Genomic DNA, 13,488 nt, shown 5'->3' on the forward strand with positions numbered 1-13,488 from the left:
GAGGAAACCACCCTTAAAAGGATTTTATATCACCCTGGAAGGAGCTCTCCACCCTTTCCCACATGATAGGCAGATGACAAAAACCTGATTACGTGACAGATGCAAGGAGGGTTAATCAGATTAAAACAGCCCTCCAACAAGCCCATAAAAACCCCTAGATCTAAAAGCCAAATCCACAGCCCTCTCGGGTCCCCTCCCTCTTCAGGAGCATTGTACTACAACTCAATAAACTTTGCTTTGTAGCCCACCACTCTTCGTTTGGTCTGCCTCTTCATTCTTGGAAGAAGCGTGACCAAGAACCGCCATGACCTAGAACCGCGGGCATTAAGGGAAAGAAATCCTGTAACATAAGTATTCAACATATATATGCCAGATGAAATAATGAATAGGAAAATTAGTTCCTAATTTAATTTCACCACTTCCTAGCTATAGGACTTTGCCAGATTACTTAATTTCTCTGATCCTCAGTATTCTCATCTTTAACAGAGTAACAACTACCTCCTGCAGTAGATCTAAAACTTCTAGTGCAATCTGTGGCCAATAGTAAGTGGCAATAAGTGTTATTGATGAGAGATTTTACCACATGGTTTAAATGCCCTCATAAATGCTCTAAAATTTTAAAAAATCATCTCTGATTAAACTTTAATCAGGCTGGCTCCCCTGAGCCCCCTTCTCAATGAGGCCCTACCTTTCAATCTCTATTCTTGTGGAGTTCAGTTCTTTTTTTTTTTAAATCTTTATTTATTTATGTATTTAATTGACAGAGAGAGAGAGAGAGACAGCGTGAGAGGGAACACAAGCAGGGGGAGTGGGAGAGGGAGAAGCAGGCTTCTGGCCGAGCAGGGAGCCTGATGCGGAGCTCGATCCCAGGACCTTGGGATCATGACCTAAGCTGAAGGCAGTCGCTTAACCAACTGAGCCACCCAGGCGCCCCTTGTCGAGTTCAGTTTTAGCAAGAATCTTGCTAAGTCAGTTTAGTCAGGATCCTCCATCTTTGGTATCTGATCACCCTCTATATCTGATTGAATTCCTCATCCCCCACCCTGGATGTCTTATCACCCTGGCCTGACCTCAGCAAGAATCCTGTCAAGTCCCTTTAGCCAGAATCCCCCTAGCCTTGATGCTTCCTCTCGGTAACTGTTCATCCACTGACTCCCACCTTGTTCCTTGGCTATACAATCCTATTTTTCCTTATTCAGAGTTGAGCTTGATTTCTCTCCCCTACTGAAAAGCCCTATTGCAGTAATCCTCTTGAATAAAGTTTTCCTTACTATCTTCAATAAGTGTCATGGAAAAATGTGTCTTTAACAAAACTATTTGAAACAAAATAAGTTCATTTTATTCATTGTTATCTAGACCCAAGTGAGAACTTTATGTCACTGAAAAACAAGGAAAATAGGGTATAGCTAAGGGAAAAGAAGTATCATAAAATCTGAAAAAAAAATCAAGATGTGATGATTCTAGTAAGATTGAGAAAATCTTTTTTTTTTTTAAGGATTTTTATTTATGAGTGAGAGAGAGAGGGAGAGAGCACGTGGGGGGAGGAGAAGAGGGAGAAGGACAAGCAGACTCTGCACTGAGCACAGAGCCCTATGCTGCAGGGCTCGATCCCACAACCCTGAGATCATGACCTGAGCCGAAACCAAGAGTTGGACACTTAACTGACTGAGCCACTCAGGTGCCCCAAGATTGATAAAATCTTACAGATAAAAAAAAAATTACATTTAGAATAAATTATTAGTAGACAAAATTATCATATATGAAAATAGAGTAGGAACCAGACTATAATTCCCATAACTGTGTGGCTCCTCTGAACTCAATTCAATGCCCTTTGGGTCCCAGGAGAAAAAATTCTAAAAGGCCTATCATAAGAGGAAAACTGCTGCTTTTGCCCATATCAGAAAAATTATTACTGGAGGATCAGAATAAAAGAGATCAAAGCTATTTCATGCCACTTGCCTCTGCACTTGAGAGCAGGTTCAGGAGGTAGAGCAGAAACTGTAAGACAATACTATGCTCCTTTGAGGGCATAATTACTTTTTAAAGGGGGGGATTAAAGAAGTCAATAAACCAAGATATAGGATGCTTGCCAATCATCTCACAAAATACAGTAAAATGTAGCCAAATACAATTATGTTCTTTAAAAGAAAGTATGGATGACTTTATTCTGCATAATATATCAAAGAGCTTAGATCAAGGTCACTATAGTTTTAGGTTTTAATTATATATCACATGCATTTCAGATTAATAATATTCAAAGTCTATCAATCAAAATTCTGGCATTTAGTGATCAGAAATATACAAATTGGTTATAACCTCTATAATAGAAGCAATTTTAGCTCTACCATGTTCAGGAGTAATATGTGACTCCCAGGGGAGTGCCTCTCTGTTTTCCCTTTGTGTATTTAGCATTCTTGCATTTGTTTGTAGTTATTTCTTCATTGTTCATCTCTCTAACTAAGCTGTGAAACTTTTGCATATAAGAACATGGTATTGTGGGCGCCTGGGTGGCTCAGTTGGTTAAGCGACTGCCTTCGGCTCAGGTCATGGTCCCGGAGTCCTGGGATCGAGTCCCACATTGGGCTTCCGGCTCAGCGGGGAGCCTACTTCTCCCTCTGACCCTCTCCCTTCTCATGCTGTTTCTCTCTCTCTCTCTCTCAAATAAATAAATAAATAAAATCTTAAAAAAAAAAAAAAAAGAACATGGTATTGTTTTGGTAACCTTAAGATCCAGCACCTGAATAGAATAAAAAAACAGATTTACTATACATTGAGAAATGAGAAAACTTAATATTTTCAATAATAGCAGTCACCATAAGTAATATTTATAATTGTAAAAACTTATTAAATTTAACAGAAGTTGATAATCATGTACAAGTTTATGAACTTGTTACTACAGAGGATTAGAAAAAGATACAAAAAACCCCATATCTTTTTATTTTCAGTTAATCTACAGTGTAATAGGTGATGACATGTGTGAGATGAATTATTAAAAAAAATGAGACTAGTGCTATTATCAACAAATTTGTAGATTCAAAGGACAGATGACTTATGTAAGTAGTCTGAATAATGGCCACCCAAAAAGGTCAAATACTAATCCCTGGAATATGTAAATCTTGCCTTATGAGGAGAAAGGGCCTTTGCAGATGTGATTCATGATCTTGATTTGAGAAGATTATCCTGGATTGAGTAAATAGGCTCTCAACCCAATCACAGTGTTACCAGAAAAAAGCAGAGGGAGGTTACACAGACAGAAGAGAAGGTGATATGAAGATCAACAGGGAGAGATTTAAAGACGGCAGCCTTCCAGGACCAGCCAATACCTTATTTGAGCCTAGTTCCTTATGATAGATCAACCATGAGCTCTCAGATTCCTCACAATTATTCCACCAAGGTGGAGGCTGCTATCAACTGCCTGGTCAACATGCACCTGTGGACTTCTACACCCATGTCTCTAGGCTTCTACCTCAACCTTGAAGAGGTGGCTCTGGAGAGCTGGGCCATTTCTTCCATGAGTTAGCTACGGAGAAGCACAAGGGTGCTGAGAGTTCCAGGAAGATGCAAAACCAGCACAAAGGTTCCGTCCTCTTCAGGGACCTGCAGAAGACTTCCCAAAATGAGTGGGGTAAAACCTTGAACATTATGAAAGCTGCCCTGGTTCTGGAGAAGAACCTGAACCAGGCCCTTTTGGATCTGCAAGCCCTGGGTTCCCCCCCACCCCGGGGAAGACTCTTATTTCTGTGCCATCCTGGAGAGCCACTTCCTAGATGAGGAGGTGAAACTCATCAAGAAGATGGGCCACCACCTGACTAACTTCTGCAGGCTGGCTGGCCCCCAGGCCGGTATGGGTATCTCTTCAAAAGGCTCATCCTCAATCATGACTAGGAGTTTCTGGAGCCCAGCAGCCTTGGAGGGGCCCCTATGGCATCCCTCTGGTGCCAGGGATTTTGTGTGAGCCTTTCCCTGCAGCTCCTGGGCAGCTTTTTAACCACCCCGGAGTCCTCTCCCAAGCAGTGGACCAAATGGAAGCAATAAAGCTTTCTGCAGCAAATAAAACAAAATAAAGATGGCAGCCTTGAAGACTGAGGTGATGCTGCCACAAGCCAAACAATGCCAGGGGCCACCAGAAGCTGGAAGAAGTAATGGGACAGGTTCTACCCTCGGCCTCTGGAAGGAGCGTGACCCTGCTGACACTGATTTCACCCTTCTGACCAGAACTGTGAGAAGATAATATTTCTGTTGTTTTAAGTCACCAAGTTTGTAGCAACTTGTCAAAGCAGCCACAGGAAACTAATCCAGCTTTTAAATAAGCGATACTGAAAATCACACTGGAGAGACACATTTAGAGTAATGTAATATTCATATGGAAATGGAGGCTGACAGGGGAGGACTGAGGGTGGAGGAGAGTATTGCTGGCTGAGTCGGTAACATGAGCAGAATTCAGTCACAGTCAAATTTCGTATTTATTATGTCGATTAATTACAGGAAAGTGCTGTGTTTTTGTTTTTGTTTTGTTTTGTTTTTTAGAAAGAGAGAGAGAGCGTGAGAGTGTGGGGGGAGGGGCAGAGGGAGAGAGAATCCCAAGCAGGCTCCATGCCCCAGCACATAGCCCAACCATGATCTCACAACCCTGACATAACTTGAGCCGAAATCAAGAGTTGGATGCTTAACCAACTGATCCACCCAGGCGCCCCTCCAGGAAAGTGATGTTAATAGACCAAAGAGAAATGCTGTACTGTTCCCAATGAAGTAAAGCCACCAAGCCATAAATCTCATATTTAGTGGCATACATTTTATATGTCAAGCACTGTTCTAAATACATTATAAGTATTTGTCCTGGTCAATTGCGGCTGCTCTAACAAAGTACCATATACTGTGTGGCTTATAAACAACTGGTATTTTTTTCTTGACGTTACAGAGCCGGCATGGTCCAATCCTGAGGAGATCCGTCTTTTGGGTTGCAGACTGCCAACTTCTTGTATCCTCACACGGCAGAGAACGGATAGAGAAAGCCACCTCTTGTGACACTAATATGAGCACTAATCCCATTCATAAGGCCTCCAGTCTCATGACCTCAGCAAATCCCAATCACCAAAGGCCCTGTCTCCTAATACCATAACATTGGGGGATACGATTTCAACACATGAATTTTGTGGAGACACAGACATCAAGTCCACCACATTTATTTACATAAAAATCACAACATCTCTAGTATTATTCCTACGGACGTATAAGGAAACTAAGACATAAAGATGTTGAAAGCAACCTGACCAAGACAACACCAAGAATTGTGGGCTTTTCACCACTGTAGGTCACTGTTACTCCTGCCTAGTAGTTTAGTTTGGTTTTAAGGGAATAGAGGGAATAAGGAGGACCAGGGTAAAAATAATCTGACAGTTCATTTTAAGGATAATAATATTAATAAACCTTATTCTACTCCCAATCTAATTTGCCCTCTATTATATCATTTGAAATTTAAATGGACAAGCATATTCAACTTAATTATTTTTCTTTACTGTTTTCTTTCCAGTATCAGGAAAAAATACATGTAAATTATTACAATTTATTTATAATTGGAGAATGAAAAGCAAACCAATGCTACACATCATTGGACTAATTTAAGAAAAATTCTCTTCAATGTCATCCTGAGCTTTATTTTCATTGGGGAATTTTTTTGTCTACCAGAGGAACAGGCATTTTGATAAACAAAAGTCTTTTTTTTAATTTAAATTCAATTAATTAACATATAGTGTATTATTCATTTCAAAGGTAGAGTTCAGTGATTTATCAGTTGTATATAACACCCAGTGCTCATTACATCATGTGTCCTCCTTAATGCCTGTCACCCAGTTACCCCATCCCCCACCCCCTCCTCTCCAGCAACCCTCAGTTTGTTTCCTGTGATTAAGAGTCTCTTACGGTTTGTCTCTCTCTCTCTCTGGTTTTGTCTTGTTTTATTTTTCCTTCCCTTTCCCTATGCTCCTCTGTTTTTATTTTTATTTATTTTATTTTATTTTTTTTTTTAAATATTTTATTTATTTATTTGAGACAGAATGAGAGAGAGAGAGAGCTCATGAGAGGGGGGAGGGTCAGAGGGAGAAGCAGGTTCCCCGCCGAGCAGGGAGCCCGATGCGGGACTCGATCCAGGGACTCCAGGATCATGACCTGAGCCGAAGGCAGTCGCCCAACCGACTGAGCCACCCAGGCGCCCCGCTCCTCTGTTTTTAAACAAGAGTGTTTAATATTTCAATGGAATTTGTCCATTTTCAACAAGAACAAATTACCATTTTTAAAGGAGGCCTAGTTCCTATAATAACACATTTAAGTATGTTATCACTGAAAGAACTTCTTAGGGTGTTGTGAGAAATTCCAGTTTGGAGTAGCTGATGATTAAAATAATTGAATCTGAAGAGACCTAGGATTCACACACTTTGATTTTTGCTTTCTGACCAAGCATAATTCTTCATACTCTTTCTTTCTCACATAGCTTTTGTTTTTGACTAACAAAAATGAATGACTATTTTCAATAATTATTTGTACGAACTGTTGAGTTGACAAAGAAGTTAAATGTGGAAAGACCAATGTAGGTCAGCTTTCACAGAGCAATTTGGTCTCTTGGTGGCCATGATGGTTCAAAAGATGGCTCTTAGCTTTATGGCTAAGAAACATACTGCCATCAGACACAGAGGTGATCAGGCAAAGATAAAGTGATAAGTTATCCAAATTTGTAAAACACTGTTACATAAAGCCAATCCCAATTTTTACTCATGCAGATGGTTCATGCATTCCTCATCTAGTAAAGAAAGTATAGAGTGAACATGAAATTACCATCTAAAGATTGTTTTGTGAATAGGGACCTGGGGTGACATAAAGGGCAATATCATCAAGCTCCTCAGAATCTATGCATACTTTTTTTTATTGAAGTAGAGTTAACACACAACGTTATGTAGTCATTCTTAATGTGACAAGGATATGTCTGCTAAGCAAACTAGAACACTTTCAATGGACAGCACTAAAGACAACAATAAAAAAATGCTTATTAACAAGTACTCCTTTTATATAATCCATAGAAGGTGGCATGGAAATAGGATGATGAGCACAAACTTTAGAGTCAAATTCTGCTATTGCTATGTGATCGTGAGTAAAATCTATTCAGATCCTAATTTCCTCACCTAAAATGGAAGCAATAATATCTTTTTCATGGAGTTTTGAGAATATTAAACTCAACAATAAAATTAACATATAACAAAGTGCTTTTCTACCTTTTTGCAGAGCATTTTTTTCTGACAGTGATATTCCCATGTATTCCCATCAAAAGAGTATAGACCATATATCATCTTATTTTTTCTATATTTCCAAATCTTAACCAGCAACATAGCTATACAACATAGTTTATTGTGAAATATTTTTATACTGATAAACTACATTATTAAATGTTATTTCTTTCCCTTTCAGAAAGTAATTTGCTCTTGAAGGTATTAGAACTCCACCCTATAGACTTCACCATTAATAGTGACATTGACAAGATAACAGTCAGCTATTATTGACTTTTGACTCCCATGTGCAATTTCTTAATCTTTGACCATATGTCTTAAAAATAAAAGGAAACATGGGTGACACACATAACTAAATATCAACTAAGCTTTTACAAAATAAGAAAGAACATAGCTTTAAATTATAGTTTACATTTACAGCTATTTTTCCCAAAGAAAGATTCATGATATAATTTGGTACAGACACATGTTAACAAAGCTTTGCTATCTGAAACCATAGATTATGACATTCAAATATATCCAGCTTAGGAAATGGGATACATCTTCTTGGCTTAATTAACCACAGTCAATCTTAAAAGCTCTTTTGAGAACAATTGAAGAAGAATGGTTGGTTGTATGTTTAAAACCTGGACTGTAGGGTCATCTCTGACCCTAACATATCTAATAGTCTATGATTTTGAGAGGTGCCTTACTTTGGAGTCTTAGCTTCCACATCAATAAAGTTGAAATGTTGGGATTATTTTGAGGACTAAATTCTAGCATATGTAGCTTACTTTACACTGCAACCGACACAGAAAAGCTTACTAACTGCTCAATTATCTTTATCAATTGAAGTAATTTGTAACCTCAGGTCTTTAACCCCAAAGCATACACGCCTATTTACATATATACATAGGTGCATCCACAAATACACTTAGAAACACACAAAACACTAAGCAGCCGCAGTACAAATGTAAATAGACCCTCCTGTAACTCAGCCATAACCAACTTAACTTTCCTCAAACTTACGCTCAACTAGACCTTCATGGCATCCGTGAACGTAAGTAATATTTAGCTTCCACACATAGCTAGAACTACAAGGAACATCTCTATCCCACCTCTTACTCATGAAGCGGGGTCAAGAGAATTCATGTCAACATAATTAACAATATGTGTCACCATCTATTAGAATCAACAAACAACCCTGTGGCTATTTGGCATCAGAAGCAACACAGAAAAGGCACCTAGTGGCAAAGACATGTCACTGTCTATTATTATTAAGAGAACAAAATAGAATCTCTCTCTGATTATAAAGTACATTCCCAGTTTATATTTAGCACCGTGCTCTTTTTGATTATGAAGTTTCACATTCGGATGATTTTAAATCACATGAAGTGGTTTTGTATCATGAGCAGTAGGTTAACTAAGAAAGCCAAGAGAAAAATTTTCAAGTAGATATATATTCCCTCTGGTACTTTGTCCTCTCCTGAGAGCAAAATGGAGCTAAATAAAACCCATGACATGTGAAAAGTGAAAATACGTTACCACCGTTTCAGGTTCAAGAACTTAGGCTGTTTTCATAGGAAGGCAAACCAATACATCAGGATGCAATTAGCCGTCATCTTTTGGAAGAGCTGCTAGGCAGATAAATGTTAGTTTAGGGCAGTACTGTATGTCCTGCTAAGAGAGTGCAGTAAAATACATTGGCAATCCCTCTCTCTCTTTTTTTTTTTCTTTTGGCAATCCCTTAATATTTTAAATAAAGTTTCATGGACTAAAAGTCAGTCACTAAAGCATGCTTTTATTTTTATCCCTCTGATACTGAATTTTCACACTGTGTGCCAACACATTACTTCCACACTATGTGTAACACAATCTAAAGCAATTTTTTGGCTAAAATTAAGAAGGACATCCATCCAAGACATTCTTACAGGGATCCCACTCACCACCACTTCTTCTTTTTGCTGTCTTGTTTATTGCAGCCTTAAAAAACCCTGCAAGTCTCAAGTCTGAATTGAGCCTATCATCTGAGTGTTCCACTGGTATATTCCAATTATGCTGCAAGGCTGGAGAAAATCACATGAGAGTAGTGATGGGTGCCCCTGCAGAGTCATGGGCTCCAACCCCGTCTGGGGCCTTGGTGCAACCCAGCAACCCTTCATGTCCTGGTCAGTGCGATTTTCCATTGCCTTCAGCAGTCTTCTCCAAACTTTGACTTCAGTGTCCAAATCTACTACCCTATCGCCTTCTCTGTCACTTATAGTTTTATTTCCTATCATCATTTCATTTGCACTTCATTCATTTCTTTATCACAGAAAGAGAAGCCTTCCTAGGAGGTCTCCCTTGAATGTCTTGCTGCATAGTGCGCATAAACTTCAGTTCTTCTGACTCTCTCTCAGTAGAGGAAGAAACAAAACTTCCTGCTCAAATTAAATTTATCCACCCTTCTCCTCCATGTCTCTGGGACTTCAGTTCACCATATATCGTCTCTCCCTCCATAGCTTTAGAATTGTTCTTATCTTTCATAATGTAATGATGACAAAGGGTTCTCAATTCACAACAAAAAATTTAATCTCTCTCTTGACTCAACATCTCTGTGTAGTCATGGCTTTACCAGCAGCTGTTGGAACAGTTGTCTGTGTTTGTGGCCCCTTTCCCAACCGTCCACTGCTCAGTCCATTGCCCTCAGGCTTCTGTCACCACGTCTTTGCAACTCCTCTTTGTAAAGTCAACAATGACACCCTTGATGTATTATCTAATGAATTATTTTCAGTCCTTACCTTAATTTTTTTGTGAAATTTTGAGCTCTGAAATTCTTTCTTCAGCTTTGGTGATTCTTCCCTCTATCTCTCTGGCCGCTCCTTCTCACTCTCTTACGCTCTCTCTTTCTCTTCTGTCCATCTCCAAATCCTATTTCCCATCACTAGCCTGAGGGCCTGTGATATCGCTTCACCCAGTTTTTATTGCTTCATACAAAAATGACAGTGCAGGGGCGCCTGGCTGGCTCAGTCGTTAAGCGTTCTGCCTTTGGCTCAGGTCATGATCCCAGGGTCCTGGAATCGAGCCCCGCATCGGGCTCCCTGCTCAGCGGGGAGTCTCCTTCTCCCTCTGCCCCTCCCTCTGCTCATGCTCTCTCTCACGCTGTGAGATTTTGGTTGAGAACTATCAGTCTTTGCATTATTTCCCCATGGATTCAAAATACATTCAAATTCCTTCTCTTACCATACAAAATCTCTCTACTTTTTGTGTCACCTAGGACTGACTCCCCCACGTCGGTCCATCAATCTCTGCTTTTGCCATAACCAACTTACTTTCCTCAAACTTACGCTCAACTAGACCTTCATGGCATCCGTGATGTTGTTTCCCTCTGGCTCATCACGTTTCTCTACTCCTCCTCTTTCCTTTAGCTAAATTCGCACCTTTATTACCAGTTCAGATCACTTTCCATGACACCTGATTGGATGTGCATAACCTCTGGCTGTGTTTTCACAGCCCCCTGTACAGAGCACTGAACAAAGTGATATACAGGCTTACGTTTTCTTGTCCATTTGCCCATTGACTGCAAACCCTGACAGAATCTATTCATTGCAATGATTATGTAAGATAATGTTTTTTTTAATACATTCAAAATTATCCCTCTGCTTATTCTAAAATTAATTAAATCAGGCCCATTTTTTAGCCCCCAATAATTCAGTATTAAAGACAAATTTGATATTACTAATAATTTTAGACTTTTGCATTTGCCAATTAGATGGTTCAGAAATTATCCTCTGGCAGTGTCTGCGAAAACGTGTTTCTTGAGCTCTACGTATTACCAGTTTTATAAAAATTAACAACTCAGCCCCGTGTGCTATTGTCTAATTAAGCATGTCATAGGAAGCAGAAATGTAACATAGACACACACAACCACAGTTGCAGGTGTGTATACACTTGATTATTAGTAGCTTATATTTACATCTGCATAACTAAGACAAATCACAAATTATTTGGGGGCATCTGCAATTGGATAGACCTCACATGTTGTACAAAGAAAACTTTGATTAGAATTTAAATAAAATTGATTTTAAAATAGTTTTTCCTTGGTTCTGCATAAATCAAAAAATAGGTAAATTTTAAACACCAATCTATATTAAGAGATAATAATATTTTAATTGAAGATAATTTACTGAGTGTGTGAAAATTTACTCAAATAAAGTTTTATTATAATTGTAACAAAGTATTAGATTCAGAAGACCTGAAATACATTTTTACTTTCCTAACTAGTTTACAAACTGTATGATATTGGGAAAACTAGCAACCATAATTTTTAATATTCTCACTTATTAACTGGAGATTTGCCTCACTCACAGAGTTAAGAGATCAACTCTATGGAGAAACTATGAAAAAAGAAAGTATTTTTGAAAAAAAGTTATCTTTTCAAAATCTTATCCAATGACATAATAGTATCCTGGCCTTCCTGAGTCCTAGGCCAGGTTATATTTGAAATTCAGAAGGCCATTTTACCAATTTACAAGTGAATAAACTTCTCAATAAAGGAAGATCTCCATGTGTGTGGAGTTTGTATGTGAGTGTGTGGGCAGCTTTTGGGTATACACACACATATACGTACTGTGGTGTGGGGAAGTCAGTAGAGGGAGGGGTTCTTTCTGGCACGGAAGAATAGGAACATTACTGATAATGTTGCTAATTGCCAGCACGCAGTGATAAATGTCACCCTGACTTTTATTGATTTTATTGTTTTTAATTCTCTAATGACATGTCCCTAAATAGCCTGCACCCCAGAGTGACCGGACCTCACTGCCCCCACCATTGGTTACATCGCTGTCCATATGTGTATTTCTTCACCAAAAGCAGTTATCATTAACAGTGTTCTCACACGAAAGAAAGCACCGCTGGAAAAGAGAGATCTATCCATTAGCTTTCAATGACGTGGGGCAACAGTTTTTATGTCAAGGCTATCTGAAACTCTGAAATATACATCTAATATACCTTCTAATACTTTATCAAAGAAAGTTGTCTGCTGGTTGGGGGCTCCATTAAAACTATTTTTTTAAGTTAAAAAAAAATCACAAACTACCACATTCCCGTGTCCTCTCGCTCCCTACAAGTAGATTCCTGTTGCCCTTAACAGCATGCTTCCTCTCCATAATAATTGTAGAAGCAGCTACATGAAAATGCCTGACGATCTCTCATTCCTTTTAGGAACCGTGTTTACTATCCGGATGACGACAAATGCTGGTTCTGTTTTCAGCTCTTGGTGTTCTGTTCTGTGCCAGGGGTGGAGCGCGCCCGTCATCACAAACGGGATTTTTTGAGGCTCTGCTCCGTCTACTTCCGCTGTAGGAAGCCAAGTGGTAAGGCTTGGCTTTCTTGCCTCTTTGCACAGATGCTTCTGTCGCTCTCCTGGGGAGAGGTTAAGCCCCTTGATCTCTATCCTTCCTCAGCAGGATCACTTTTTATCTGCTCTGCACCCCAGGGGGACAGTGGCTGCCTTTTCTGTTATTGATAAATTAATTAACAACCTTGGAAGCCCAGACCCTTTGGAGGGATTCTAAAATCCTCTCACTTGACGACTTTCACTAAGTAGAATATGTTTATCCATTTCACAGGACCTATATTTTTAGATCAACGACCTTTGGGTGTATGATTCATTCTGATTTCATTTTTTTCCCAGCGGGTGCAGTTTCACATATGCCCATTTAAAAACAATAAAGCAAAGCAATGTTTTAAATGGAATATAATCTATTCTACACCTGTTTCCTTAGGCTATTTTGATGGATGTGAATGGTTTCTATGATAAATTATCTTTCATAAATAATAGACAACTAAAATATATAGTCATTTCCCATTAAGGTTTCACATGAATATTTTAATTTTAAAACCAGTCAATTGAATGTAATTTTTTTTGCAAAACAGCCATACATCCAAAACAAGATATTTTTAGTTGGAACAACAAATATTTTCTAAACGTAATTTGTTGGGGCAAGAATTTATTTTGTAGAGTTTTCTCTAGTTTTCTCGTCTCTTTATGTAATGAGAAATACACCCAGATAGTAATAAACTGTGTAACACAATCTGCTTACATGATTTCATCCATTTTAGTCACCGGAATCTTGGTTGTAATATTCACATAGGTTCCACATAGATCTTGATATCTCTATGTAACAATAAGAAAAGGTAACATTTACCCGGAGACAAGATCAAAACCGTAAAAACAGTCTCTGGAGCATGATGC

At 38.8% G+C, this 13,488-nt stretch overlaps 1 long non-coding RNA gene across 1 annotated transcript in view; it reads right to left on the minus strand.

The window, feature by feature from the left end:
• Positions 1 to 12,576, minus strand: part of LOC145720311 (uncharacterized) — a 49,450-nt gene extending 36,874 nt beyond the window's left edge. Inside the window, exon 1 of the long non-coding RNA XR_014143228.1 lies at positions 12,331 to 12,576. This is a non-coding gene — a long non-coding RNA (uncharacterized LOC145720311). The remainder of the gene's footprint in view (positions 1 to 12,330) is intronic.
• Between the last annotated feature and the right edge of the window lie 912 nt (positions 12,577 to 13,488).

The sequence above is a fragment of the Leptonychotes weddellii genome, chromosome 2 (genome assembly GCF_054177405.1).
Source record: "Leptonychotes weddellii isolate Sample4059 chromosome 2, ASM5417740v2, whole genome shotgun sequence".
Lineage (NCBI taxonomy): Eukaryota > Metazoa > Chordata > Mammalia > Carnivora > Phocidae > Leptonychotes > Leptonychotes weddellii.